Source organism: Eriocheir sinensis, chromosome 43, assembly GCF_024679095.1.
Source record: "Eriocheir sinensis breed Jianghai 21 chromosome 43, ASM2467909v1, whole genome shotgun sequence".
Lineage (NCBI taxonomy): Eukaryota > Metazoa > Arthropoda > Malacostraca > Decapoda > Varunidae > Eriocheir > Eriocheir sinensis.
Window position 1 is genome coordinate 14,643,127 of NC_066551.1, and position 13,368 is coordinate 14,656,494.

The 13,368-nt window shown below is 43.5% G+C and overlaps 1 protein-coding gene across 5 annotated transcripts in view; it reads right to left on the minus strand.

Annotated features, from left to right (window-relative positions):
- The window catches only part of LOC126980192 (nuclear hormone receptor HR96-like), a gene marked incomplete in the record, with an annotated part of 172,268 nt that overhangs the window by 64,248 nt on the left and 94,652 nt on the right, over positions 1-13,368 (minus strand).

The window sequence follows — 13,368 nt, forward strand, 5'->3', positions numbered from 1 at the left end:
TTAAATTTCTAACAATGCCTTCGAACCTTAAGTGTGACGTCTGTCCCGGACGATTTGCAGCTCAGTTCTTCCAGCTGAGTAAAACTTGCCGCCTCTGCGTTCAAAGATTACATCTTCAGAAGGCTGTGACTGAATGGAAAGTCAAGCATAATGATCTTGAAAAGAAATTCGTAGCCCTTCAGGAATTTGTTTTAGGTAATGTGGCAGTGACTCCACCATCGATGGTGGAGAGGCCCTCCACCGAGACTGTGCCCTCTCCAGACGACCCTCCTGCTTCACGGGAGGAAGTGTTACCTGCCTCACAGGTTGACTCCCAGCCTGCCTCACAGGCTAACCCCCAGCCTCCCTCACAGGCTAACCCCCAGCCTGCCTCACAGGCTAACCCCCAGCCTGCCTCACAGGCTAACCCCCAGCCTGCCTCACAGGCTAACCCCCAGCCTGCCTCACAGGACAACCGCCAGCCTGCCTCACAGGCTGACCCCCAGCCTGCCTCACAGGCTAACCCCCAGCCTGCTTCACAGGCTAACTCCCAGCCTGCCTCACAGGACAACTTCCAGCCTGCCCCACTAAACGCTTCTCTTCCTGCTTCACAGGATATCGGGTTCCAACCTGTAAGGAATGGAGCCAAACCGAAGCAGGCAACCAAGGATTTACTAACCCCCACTACCTTCAATAGGTTCCAGGTGCTGGCAGACACCATGGAGGATGAGTTCGAGACTCGCCTAGTTGGGGACTCCATCGTGCGTGGCCAGCTGGTTGAGTTCTGTGGTCGTTCATCAAACGGCCACAGAAAACGTTACTGCTATCCAGGTGCCAGACTGGACGACATCACCGCAGCGTGCGATGATGTCACGAGAAATGCCGACCGAAACACCCTCTTTGTCATTCACGCGGGGACAAATGACGTAAAGACAACCCGTTCTGAGGAACTGCTTGAGAAATACCGCCGCATGATCAACCAGTATAAACGCAAAACGGATGCCAGTAACATCATAATCTCAGAAATCCTCCCGAGGGTCGGTGCCGAGTCTAGCTTTTACAGTAAGGCCTTCAGCACAAACAACAGACTTCAGTCCCTATGCTCACAAGAAGAAGTCCAGTTCGCTAACTTGTGGAACAATTTTTACTACGATTCAGACTTGTTCCTTCCTGATGGCATCCACTTTATCCTTGTTGGAGCAGCCCGTTTCGGGAGGCTGCTCAGTGACCAAGTGGCTCTTCGAAAGCCAAAAAACGCGGAGGCGAGAACACCAGCAGCGCCACCGTAAGGGAGCACTCAACCCGCGAAACCCCCGACTCGAATCACATTAAAGCTTGCTATGTAAACGCTCGTAGCCTATGTAACAAATTTGAAGACTTAGAAGTCCTCGCAGCTACAAATCATTATCACATCATCGGAGTCACAGAATCTTGGATAAACACTTCAAATAGAGATTTCATTGCGGAATATAGATTACCGGGTTATTCCATCTTTAGTCATGAAAGAGAGAACAGACAGGGTGGAGGCGTTATCTTTTATATCCACAACTCTCTCCATCCAGTATCCGTGAAAACAGATATTATAACCAATGTAGACACGGTCTTCATTGAGATTAAAAATAAATCTCGTAAAATAGTAATTGGATTTATCTACAGACCGCCAAGGCAGACTCTTGATATCGACCACGCATTAAGTGAATTATTATTAGAAACAAGTAGCAGTTGCGAGGCAGTAATTGTTGGGGACTTTAACTTGCCAATGAAAAGATGGGGTGAACCGTTGAACTGTCATACAGGGCTCGACCTGTACACAAATTTACTAGAAAGTGATTTGCATCAAAACGTTCAAGAATCGAATCGGGAAAATAATATACTTGACCTTATCTTTTCAACGACAGCTGATCTAGTTAACGAAGTAAATGTTGGTCCAATTTTTAGTTCTAGCGATCACCGAACAATCACATTCAGCATCAATATGAAAAAAAGTAAAGTAACTTCTAGTAAAGAAAAGGTGCCTGATTATCGTAAGACTCCGAATTTCGTAAGACTCCGATCAATTCTAAATAATTCTGACTGGACTGAAATCTCGGCGGAAACAGATATTGATACATTTTGGGGGGCCTTCACCACAATACTGAACAATGCCATAAGCATATGCATACCCTATCGTAACAGACGTTCAGCTTTTAAGAAGAAACCCAAATGGTGGAATAACGAAACTCAAAATAGCCTATCTCTTAAAAAATGCGTATACAGTAGATACATATCAATTCAGAGTGAGGCTGACAAACTAGAGTTGGACAGAATTCGCCGCGAAACCAAGAAATTAATAAAACGAAGCAAGAAATTTTTTGAAGAATATATAGCGGAAACGAGTAAATCTAGTCCTAAAGAATTTTTTATCTATGTAAATAATAAAAAGTCACTCACTTGTGGTATCGGACCGTTTGCTAATGATAATGGTAACCACACGAACGATGAAAATGAAATGGCTACAATCCTAAATAACTTTTTCGCATCCGTATTTACCGACGAAGATTGTTTATCACCTCAACCGCCGGAGGTTAGAGGGACCGAAAAGATGTTAAGTGGCGTGCTCATCGTAGAAAGTGACATTTTACGCACAATTGAAAAGATTAAAGAGAGCAAAGCTCTTGGTCCAGACAAAATGACCCCTAGGGTCTTAAAATAAATCAAACATCAAATTTGTAAACCGCTCTCCATCATATTCAATAAATCTTTAACAGCTTGAAAAGTTCCGTCAGATTGGAAACTTGCAAATGTCACACCAATTTTCAAAAAGGGGGACAAGTCTCATCCAGGAAACTATCGACCAATTAGCCTGACATCGATTGTTTGTAAGTTAATGGAGACTATCATTCACGACAATATGGTGAAATTCTTCGAAGAAAATAATATAATAAATAATTTGCAACATGGCTTCCGTAGTAAACGTTCGTGTTTGACTAACTTACTTGATATTTTTCATTATATTTTTGAGGTGTTCGATGAAAGCAGATCAGTAGATATCATATATCTGGATTTTCAAAAGGTATTTGATAAGGTCCCCCACCAACGATTGCTCAGCAAACTATTGGCGCACGGTATCTCGAGTAACATTCACAATTGGCTTGCGGACTGGCTCTCTGAGCGGAAACAGAGAGTTGTTCTAAACGGTGTTACATCTAACTGACTCGATGTCAGAAGCGGCGTACCTCAAGGATCAGTGCTTGGCCCCATGCTCTTTTTAATTTATGTTAATGATATCGATGATGGGCTTACTTGCAAAGTATCAAAATTTGCTGATGACACAAAAGTTGCTAGTAAAGTAACTGCGACACTCGACGAAGAAGCTTTACAATCACATATAGATCGACTTGCACGTTGGGCCAATCAATGGCAAATGAAATTTTACGTTGACAAATGTAAAGTATTGCACATCGGAAAAAATAACAATCGCGTTCGGTACGTAATGAATGGCCAACAACTTTCTGCAGTAAGTAAAGAAAAGGATCTTGGAATCACTATATCAAGTGATTTCAAGCCCAGTCAGCATTCTTCAGAGGTAGTTAAAACTGAAAACAAATTGGTTGGCTTCATCGGACGAGTCTTTAACAATAAATCGGAAAAAGTAATATTAAAACTATAATTCGTTGTTTCGACCCCGTCTAGAGTACTGTGTACAGTTTTGGTCTCCCTACTACAGAAAAGACATAGAAAAGTTGGAACGGGTTCAACGAAGAGTAACAAAGATGATTCCTAGGTTGAGAAATTTGTCATATGAACAAAGGCTTAAAGAAGTAAATTTATTCAGCTTATCAAAACGAAGAATGCGAGGCGATCTAATAGAAGTGTTTAAAATGTTTAAAGGATTCAGTGACATTAATGCGGAAGATTACTTTACAATTGATCGATCAAATAGAACAAGAAGAAATAACAATTTGAAGATAAGTGGTAAAAGATTCTCGTCTCACGAAGCTAAACACTTCTTCTTCAATTGAGTTGTTAATGTTTGGAACTCTATCCTGTGATGTCGTTGATAGTACAACAGTTACGGCCTTCAAGAATAGATTAGACAAGTGTTTTGAATCCAACCAGCAACTAAGGTATTACTCATTGTCGTAATAACGTTAAGTTCTTTCGAATACTGGTGTCCTTGTCCGCTTTTATCGCCCGGTTAGTGGTAGCAGTAATGGTAGTTCTTTCCTCTTTCCTACATAATTTCCATGCAGTTTTTCCATGCTGCATGGTTCTTCTTCCTTTCTTGCCAGCTTTGGCTGGAGGGATGGGGGGGTGGGGAGGAGCCTTCGCCTTTGCTGTCCTTCATCTTCCACCTTTGATTAGATAGTTAGTGTAGCTTGTCACAAACAGCCTCGTAAGGACCAGCAGGTCTGCTGTTGTTTGTTATTCCTTTGTGTTCATTTGTACTTCTCATCAGTTTCACACATCTCGGTAGGAGAGTACACTGCAACAAGAGACATGAAGCCCAATGTGTCCTTCAGCCTCTCGCATAATACACACATCAACCGGAGGAACCTCAAGCACAAATGGTTGCATTATGCTGAGGATGCCTAGCTACCCGCTTAAAACGGACACCATTGCCAATACCAGACCATTAGAAGGTGCACCCCCTCCCCCCCTCCTATTGATCTCTCCACAAAGAGGCTCAGGACATGCCAGCAGCCCACACGAAGAACACCTTTGAAGGCTAATCCCGGGCCTGCGGGTAGGCGACACTTATGCACCTCCCCGGTAATCCACAAATAAAGAGGGGGTAGGGATTCTTCCTCCTTCGAGATGCCGAGGTCCATGGCCCGAAGTCCCTGCTCCCGTCACTGACAGCAGGCTCACCCGGTGCGAATGCATGCAGAAAGCCTGCCGCGCGGTCGGGGCTCCGGGCAAAACCGGATCGGGAGCGAGCCACAACCTCTACCTTTTGATTTGTTTCTGGATGAAAGTTTATTTTCTTCTTTTTTGTGGTAGAGAAGGTGCAAACTCCTCCTCCGAGCCAACCCAATTCAGGCGCTGGTCTGGCTGCTTATCGTGAAGCTGGGACACAGGACACCTGAGAGGATAAATGCCCCGGTTACCCAAAGAAAGAAGCATGAAGAGGGAGGAGAAAATGAAGAAAGAAAGAAAGCTCGTGGAGGTTGAACACGCTGCACTCCTCATCCAGATAGACATTAAACTACCCTAATGTCAGCATCCTTCACGTGCGGTGTCTGAGGCGGTGGCTGAACGGATAGTGAGACGGCCCCGCGTTCAGGAGAACGCGAGTTCAATCCCCGACCGGTGCCACCAAGCTGGGATTTTTCAGCCGCCGCCGAATGGCTTAAAACTACCCACATGCTGTCCAGAAGACCACCTATCAACCCGGACTCTAGATTCTAGGATTAAAGATGAGCTCCGGGAGGGCAGCATGAGCCAATGCAAGATGGCGCCACTATAAACACTCGCCTGCGCCAGAACGGGCTGGGCCGACCATCAGGCCCCACCGGGAAGAAGACTTGGAGTGACCATCAAGATCCACCGGGAAGAAGCTTACCGGCACAATAGGCCAAGACGTAAAAAAAAAAAAAAAAAAAACTCCCGACCGCCTTGGAGATACACCCAACATTCTAGACCACTACCCTTTAAACCTACATCTTATTCTATTCAACTGTTCTCTCAGTTGAAGTCGTCCGATCACAACCTCATATCTGTATTTTGTTCTATCGCTTCTATAAAGCCTCTGGACACACCGAAGAGGCGGTGCTATTGGCATTCCTCTTCAGCTCGGTGGGATGACCGGAAGATGTACTTTCCCGATTCCCCATGGAAAGATTACTGCTCTGTGTGTGCCCAGCACATTAATGATGTGCTTGTTACTGGAATGGAGGCACACATCATCCGTAGTTTCTCTAATCTTCATGCTAAATAGCTTCTCGTGATATAAAAAATAGAGAGACAGCTTAAAAAAGGTGCTTGAACCTTCGCACTCCTGCTAATCACAATCATTACTGTCCGGAAACATGCCACATATATTTCAGACTCATCAAAACTGTTTCATCAGTAGAAAATACCAACAGCATGCTTTCTCTTTTCAACACTTGTATGGACTGGGTATTAGGTAAAGTTACTAATCAAAGTCGTTGCGGAGCATCTGTTGGCGACATCAAGGTCACTGATCTTGTTTTGTTTTTTTCCTGACGATGCTGTTTTCCTCGCTGAATCGCTGGAAGTCCTGGTGATGGCTCTCAAAGTGCTGCATAAGGAGGCGAAGCCTTTTGGGACCTAAGGCCTCATGGACCAAAACCAAAGTCCAGTCGTTGGGAGGCTTCTTGCATGATATTGTTCAGTCTGTCCATGCTTGTGGTAAGGATGGCGAAGTCACCAAAAGGTTCACATACCTTGGTAGCGAAGTGCATAACAATAGTGGGTCTCCCCAAGAAGCTATTCGACGGATTGGGCTGGCTCATGGTGTTATGGACTCGCTTAACACGAATATATGGCATTGGCGATATCTATGCAGGCGGAAAGAGATTTAAGTCCTTAAGTCGCATGTGCTCCCTGTCTTAATGTATGGCTATGAGAGATGGATACTGATTAGCGACTTGGAGAAGCGTGTTGATGCCTTTGGTACCAAGTGTCTTCGTAGGATCATGGGATATCTTCGGGATGACTGTCTATCGGGCCAGCGATTACTACGTGAAACTGAATCGAGGCCTGTTAACAGCACGTGGTGCGCCTCGCTCACAGGGTTGTTTCTGTGCGAGACAACCCTGAGCAAAGGAGACCAAGGGGACGTCTTCGTAACTCATGGCTTGGGCAAGTCAGCCGATCCTGCAAGGAGGAATTTGGGCTGGACAAGGCAGTTGCATGGGAGCTTGCTCGGGAGGACCACCGGTAGTATGGACAGCGAGTGAGTGAAGCGGTGCGCCCCCGTGCGTATGCTTTCCATTATTAGTTAGTTATGCTTTCTCTTATTTTTTTATGGACTTCTGGCACCTAGCCAAAAATATCTCTTTCAACAACTACCTTTGCTTACTGCTGGAAGTACGCCTACATACATCCTGTGCCTAAGCAGGGTGACCGCTTTAATCCTTCGAAATACCGTCCTATTGTTTAACTGTTTTTTTTTTTTTTAATGCTGTTGAAACAATCTGTAACATGAGAGTTCTTAAGCATCTGTCTACTTCTCACTTTCTTTCTGATAGCCAGTATGGGTTCTACTGGTGATCTTGCTTTTTCAACTGAGTTTTAATCATCCCCTTTTTGCCGTTTCCGTGAAACTTTTGCTATTGCCTTAGACATCTCAAAAGCTTTAAACAGAGTCTGGCACAAGTCTTTTGCTTTCTAAGCTATCCTCTTACGGTTTCTATTCATTTATCTGTACTTTTATCTCCAGTTTCCTTTCTGGGCGATCTATCTCTGCTGTGACAGACGGCCACTGTTCTCCCCTAAACCTATTAACAGTGGTGTCCCTAAGGACGTTGTATATTGATAAACTTTCTAAAACAAACTGTCCTATCCACTTTTATACCTATGACTCTACTCTGAATTGCTCAGCTTGCATTGACAGAAGACTTCCCAACAGGAATTACATGATTCTAGGATGGAGGCTGTAGAACGTTTAACCTCAGACCTAACTAGCATTTCCGATGGGATAGTATGTACTTTGTGTTCTTCATTGCCTCGAAAACTCAATTTCTCTAAGTATAAACTCGACACAGTCTTTCAAACAACTATCCCCTATTCGTCGATAATATTCACTTGCCACCTTCTTCTACACTAAACATCCTCGGTCCATCAAAATCTTAACAGGAAACCTCATATCCCCTTTCTTACTATATCAGCGTCGACGAATAGGGAATAGTTGTTCGGAAGATTGTGTCGAGTTTGTACGTGGGGAAATTGAGTTTTCGAGACATTAAAGGACACAAACAACTTACTCTCCCTTCGGAAATGTTGGCAAGGTGTGAGGTTAAGCGTCTTACAGCCTCCAGCCTAGATTAATGTAATTCCTAGAGGTTAGGCGTTCTGTATCGCCTCCATCATTTTTCCTCCCTCACGGATGCTGTCCATATACAAGGGCCTTGTCCGCCCTCGTATGTAGAATGCACCTTTTGGACAGAGCAGAGTCAAAGGCCCTTTGTCTCATCAACTCCCTTCCTCTTACTGACAGTCAACTACCTCTGAAATTTTGCCGCAATGTTGCCTCTCTCGATCTTCTATCGATATTTTCATGCTGACTACTCTTCTGAATTTGCTAACTGTGGACTAAACAACGGTCCCGCTGCACTCGTGTTTTTACTCTAGCTCATCCTTTTTTCTGTCTAAATCTCGTATGCGAGAGTTTGCTAGTATTTTCATTATTGCATCCCTTTCACTGGTAAACTCTGGAATAGCCTTCCTTGTGTTTGTATTACCTACTGCCGACGACTCGACCTCTTTAAAGGGGAGAGTATCAAGACACCTTTTCCCCCGAAATTGACCTCTCATTTAACCACTATTCTTTACTTCTTTATAGGAGCAGTACTTAGCGGACTTTTTTCGTTTTTTTTTTTTTTTTTTTTGCCTCGAGCTGCTTCTTTTGATATAAACAAATATTAGTATAGTCGGTTTCGTTTAATGTGTTCATTAACAGAGCGGTTACTTTGATAAATGCGGCACATGTGCAATGTAGCTCATGATTGGTTGAAAATCAACATGTCCGATATTGCTCGCTATGTGTTGATAGTTATTCAACATATTTCTACAGTTAAACATCTAAATGTTTATCTATATACAAAGAACCCGAACACTTTAAAATCAAAGAAACCCCTAGCATACCAATTTGAATAAATACTTTACTATACCAGCACATCAAAGCTTGTATCAATCAAGTCTTACCATAGGCAAATGAACAGTAGTCAAAATTAATAAGCATTATTTAATTTGAGGTGCATAAAAATAAATTTGGTTCCGTGAGTGCAAATCAGAGGCATTTGAAATAAAATATGTTGCAGGTGTATCGCATGGATGATATTCAAAGTAGCATGACATGTTATTGAATATGATGCTAGGCCCTTCCTAATATCACCCATGTGATTTATAAGTTAATTTATAATTGAAATACCTTTTATTTTTACTTAGAGATGTTTTTTTTTTTTTATTCCTAAAATGAGATGCATTGTAGGTATTTCAACAGCCACTGTTCGTTCGAGTATGATTTGACTATGCTGTTTGATACAAGCACTGTACGTATATGGTTATTATAGATGAAACCCAGTAATAAGGTGCGAGTTTTTTTTTATATTCATAAACATCAAATACTTCATTGTGAAAAAAGCTTGAATATTACAACATTTCATTTTCACCCAATCAAGAACAAAAGTTTGGGGCAGACCTATCTAGATGAGTAAGATGAGCCTGTGACTGAGTCGATGGAGTGACGGCGCCGCGTCCAGGACGATGCGGGTTCGCGCACCGCTCACTGACAGAAGCTGGGATTATTCATCACTCTCGAGTGGCCTAAAACTATCCACACACTGTCCGGAAGACCACCTATTAACCCGGACTCTATTTTGTAGAATCGAAGATGAGCTCCGGGGTATGGGGCAGCATAAGCCATTGCAAGATGGCGTCACTATAAACACCTGCCTGCGCCACAACGGGCTGGGTCCGACCATCAAGCTCCACAAAGAAAGCCTACCGGCCCAATAGTCAAAAACGTAAAAGAAAAAGGGAGCGTTCTCAACCATCAACTGTTTCTTTCTCTCCACTTGGTCCTTCATTCCGGCCAAGACGGGCGGCCTTTCTTTGCTCGGTGAGGTCCGTCGGTTAGTTAGCGAGACCGTGAGCCGAGAGGCCACCACTTGGCTAGGTCGTGGTTGCTTATAATATCATGCTACCTCTGGGGCTGTTGGGCTTATAGACCCAACAATCAGCCTCCCCTTATAGTGCTCCGTGGTGGTTGGAGGGGGGATAGGACAGTGAGTTTTAAATTATATATATATATATATATATATATATATATATATATATATATATATATATATATATATATATATATATATATATATATATATATATATATATATATATATATATATATATATATATATATATATATATATATATATATATATATATATATATATATGACATCCCTTACTCTAAGTAGGGCAGGAAAGCACCCTCACCCCACCAATCACACTCGCCCCCTTTTCCTGGTGACTGCCAGGGTGGTCCAAACGAGACACAAGCTCGTCGAGCCAGCCCTAAGGGTAACTTTAGGCGGGCTCTTCGTCGTCTGATTGTCAGGAACATCCTGAGCCTCTCAGAGGGTTATCGACTACCCCATCAGATGAACTCGGGAGGATCAAAATTTACATTGGGAAGGCTATCCGAGATGGGGAGACTTAGCAATGGAGAGATAACTAGTGGGGGTTATACCTATTACTGGTAAGGCCAGAGCGATGGTACTCGGCTCAAAGTTGTAGCCTCTTCTTGCCGACGGCAGTTCTAAATTGTTGGGATTCCTTCGGTTGATGAGCGTAAGATGCTTGGGCTTCATATTTCTCATTGTAGTATACGCCCCTACCGAGATATGTAAACTTGAGGAGAAAGAGATGTATTCCAAGCTCGACTCTTTTGTCGATCAGTGATCCCCCATATGACACATTCATTGACTTGGGTGACGTCAATCCAATTATTGACAGATCACAGAGCCACGAGTCATGAGTTGGCTCCTACGGCGCTGGCACCAGAGACAATAACAGTTATCTCCTTCTGAAATTCCAGAAGACTGAGGATTGCTGGTGCGAGCCTAGCCGCTTACCTTGGTATAGCAATGCTAGTGGTATGGCAAAAAGATCGATCAAATTCTCATTAGTACTCATTGGAGACTCCTTCTGAAATGTAGAGTCTTTCGGAGTGCTAAGTTCATTGCGACCACCCAAATGAAGTCAAAGAATATCTCAAGATGCATCCCTTTGGAGTGTAATCTTGAGAAATTACAGGCAAAGGCGTGTGCTCATGAATCAGCAGGGGCAGTCGTATATAGGTTTAAGGTGATTAGTACTGTGTGGAACAGTGGGAATTTTACATACATAGATATTCAGACCAGACTAGTGCCTGCAAAAAAAAATCTTTACACTTATATGCGCAAAGAAAGCTCTACACGAATAATCCGCGTTAAGATTTTACTTGAATTTCCCGCCATAAGTGGGAGGGGTTTATATAGTGCGCGCGCCATCTACTTACGTCTAGAAACCATTTACCACCCAGCAAAGCTTCAGTGCACTTTGTGTGCTCTTACAGGGAGGTTTATCAACGGAGCGCTCCAGCCAGCCTGTAATTTTTTACTTCCGTTAAAGTTTGACGTTGTGCTTTTTTGCTCCAACTGCACAGAATGGATCAGAAGAAGCTGCAAATGGAAGAGAAATCCCGTGCTTTGACTCTGCTAGAGAAGGGGGATTCGGTGATTGCTGTTGCTAAAGATCTGGGGGTGTCAAGAGAAGCTATTTATCAACTGAAGCGGTCGGCGGCGCCATTGCCAAAAGGGACGGTACCGAAGAGGAATTCAGGCTCTGGAGCACCTAAGAAGACAACGGCAAGGACTGATAAGCTTCTGAAGCGTGAAGTGTTATCAAATCCTGCTATAACTGCCGTTGAACTCAAAATAAATCACCCAGAGCTCCTCCAGAACGTCGCAACCAGGACAATTCGCCATCGCCTGCAGAAAGATCTGGATCTACCAATTCGCCGTGTCGCAAAGAAGCCCATGCTCACAGCAGCCATGAAGAAGAAAAGGCTTGGATTCTGCAAGAAATATAAACACTGGACATCTGAGCAGTGGAAAAAAAGTGATGTTTAGTGATGAGAGCACTTTTAGGCTAGTCAGAGGAGGCTCAAAAATTGTGCGTCGTCCGAGTACCGTGTCACGTTATGACCCGAAATATACTGTGAAGACCGTGAAGCACCCTGACGGTGTGATGGTGTGGGGTGCGTTCAGTGGAAACTTGGGCAGGGGAGGATTGTACTTCCTTCCCAATAATGTAACCATGAAAGGAAGCAATTATATTAATGTTTTGGAAGAACATTTGCTTCCTTTTTGGGACATTCATCAGTGTGATTATTTTATGCAAGACCTGCCCACACTTCAAAGGTCGTGATGAAGTTTCTCAATGACCATAAAATTGATGTTTTTAAGTGGCCTGGTAATTCCCTTGACCTTAACCCTATAGAAAATACCTGGAATGTAATGAAAAAGAAGTTTCAAGAGACACTGGACAATCATGGACCCCAACTACTTCCCCAACCTTGCTGAATCCATGTCCAAACGACTACAGATGGTGATCAAGTGTAAGGGCGACATGACAAAATACTAATTGTAACAAACTGTAACAAAATATCCACAATAAAACACATTAAAGGTACGAATTTTCGTTTCATTGTCCTTGTAAAGATTTTTTTTGCCCTTTTTCGACCTTAAAACTAAGTGGAATTATATTATTATTATGTAGTCATTTTCTTTTACGTATTCGCCTATGGTGCAGGTAGGCTTTCTTAATGGGGCCTGATGGTCGGCCGGTCGTGGCGCAGGTAAGTGCGTTTATAGTGGTGCCATCTTGCATTGGCTCATGCTACCCCCCGGAGCTCATCTTTGATCCTAGAATCTAGAGTCCGGGTTGATAGGTGGTCTTCTGGACAGCAAGTGGGTAGTCTTAGGCCACTCATCGGTAAGTGAAAAATCCCAGCTGGTGGTACCGGGCGGGGCGCGAACCCGCGTCGTCCTGGATGCGGCGCCGTCACGCTATTCACTTAGCCACCGCTTCCCCAACCAAGACTTTGCATTTCTACTTCAGTGAATATCAAGTTGAAGGAAGTGGCTTTCGAGCATGTTATCATATGAATTAATCGTATAACACAGGACCATTAAAGGTGGGAGTTTATTTCAACGTTGGTGAAGAAAAAATTAGGTGCAGTCTGCATTTATCTGTTTACACTTCAGTTTTGTGCCACTATATTTCGTTGAGAACGTGTCATCAATCAATAACAATTTGGATCTGTCCACATTCGTAAAACTATGAAATGTTCTAAAGCATTCGATCAGTTTTCATTGGAGGCGACGTTTCTTTAGAGTGGATTAGAATGGGAAGGGTAACTGGGTTTGGGCTTGGTGGACCATTAAGGATATAGGCGGCGGGAGTGTGTGTGTGTGTGTGTGTGTGTGTGTGAGAGAGAGAGAGAGAGAGAGAGAGAGAGAGAGAGAGAGAGAGAGAGAGAGAGAGAGAGAAACGAAATTCCTCTGCCCTAACGTCTGCCTTCTCGTCTCTCAGGGGTTTCACACCTATATCGCGTAAAGGAAACAGCTAATGCGCAAATAAAAAATATAGTAATGGAAAAAAAACGTATATCACCGCT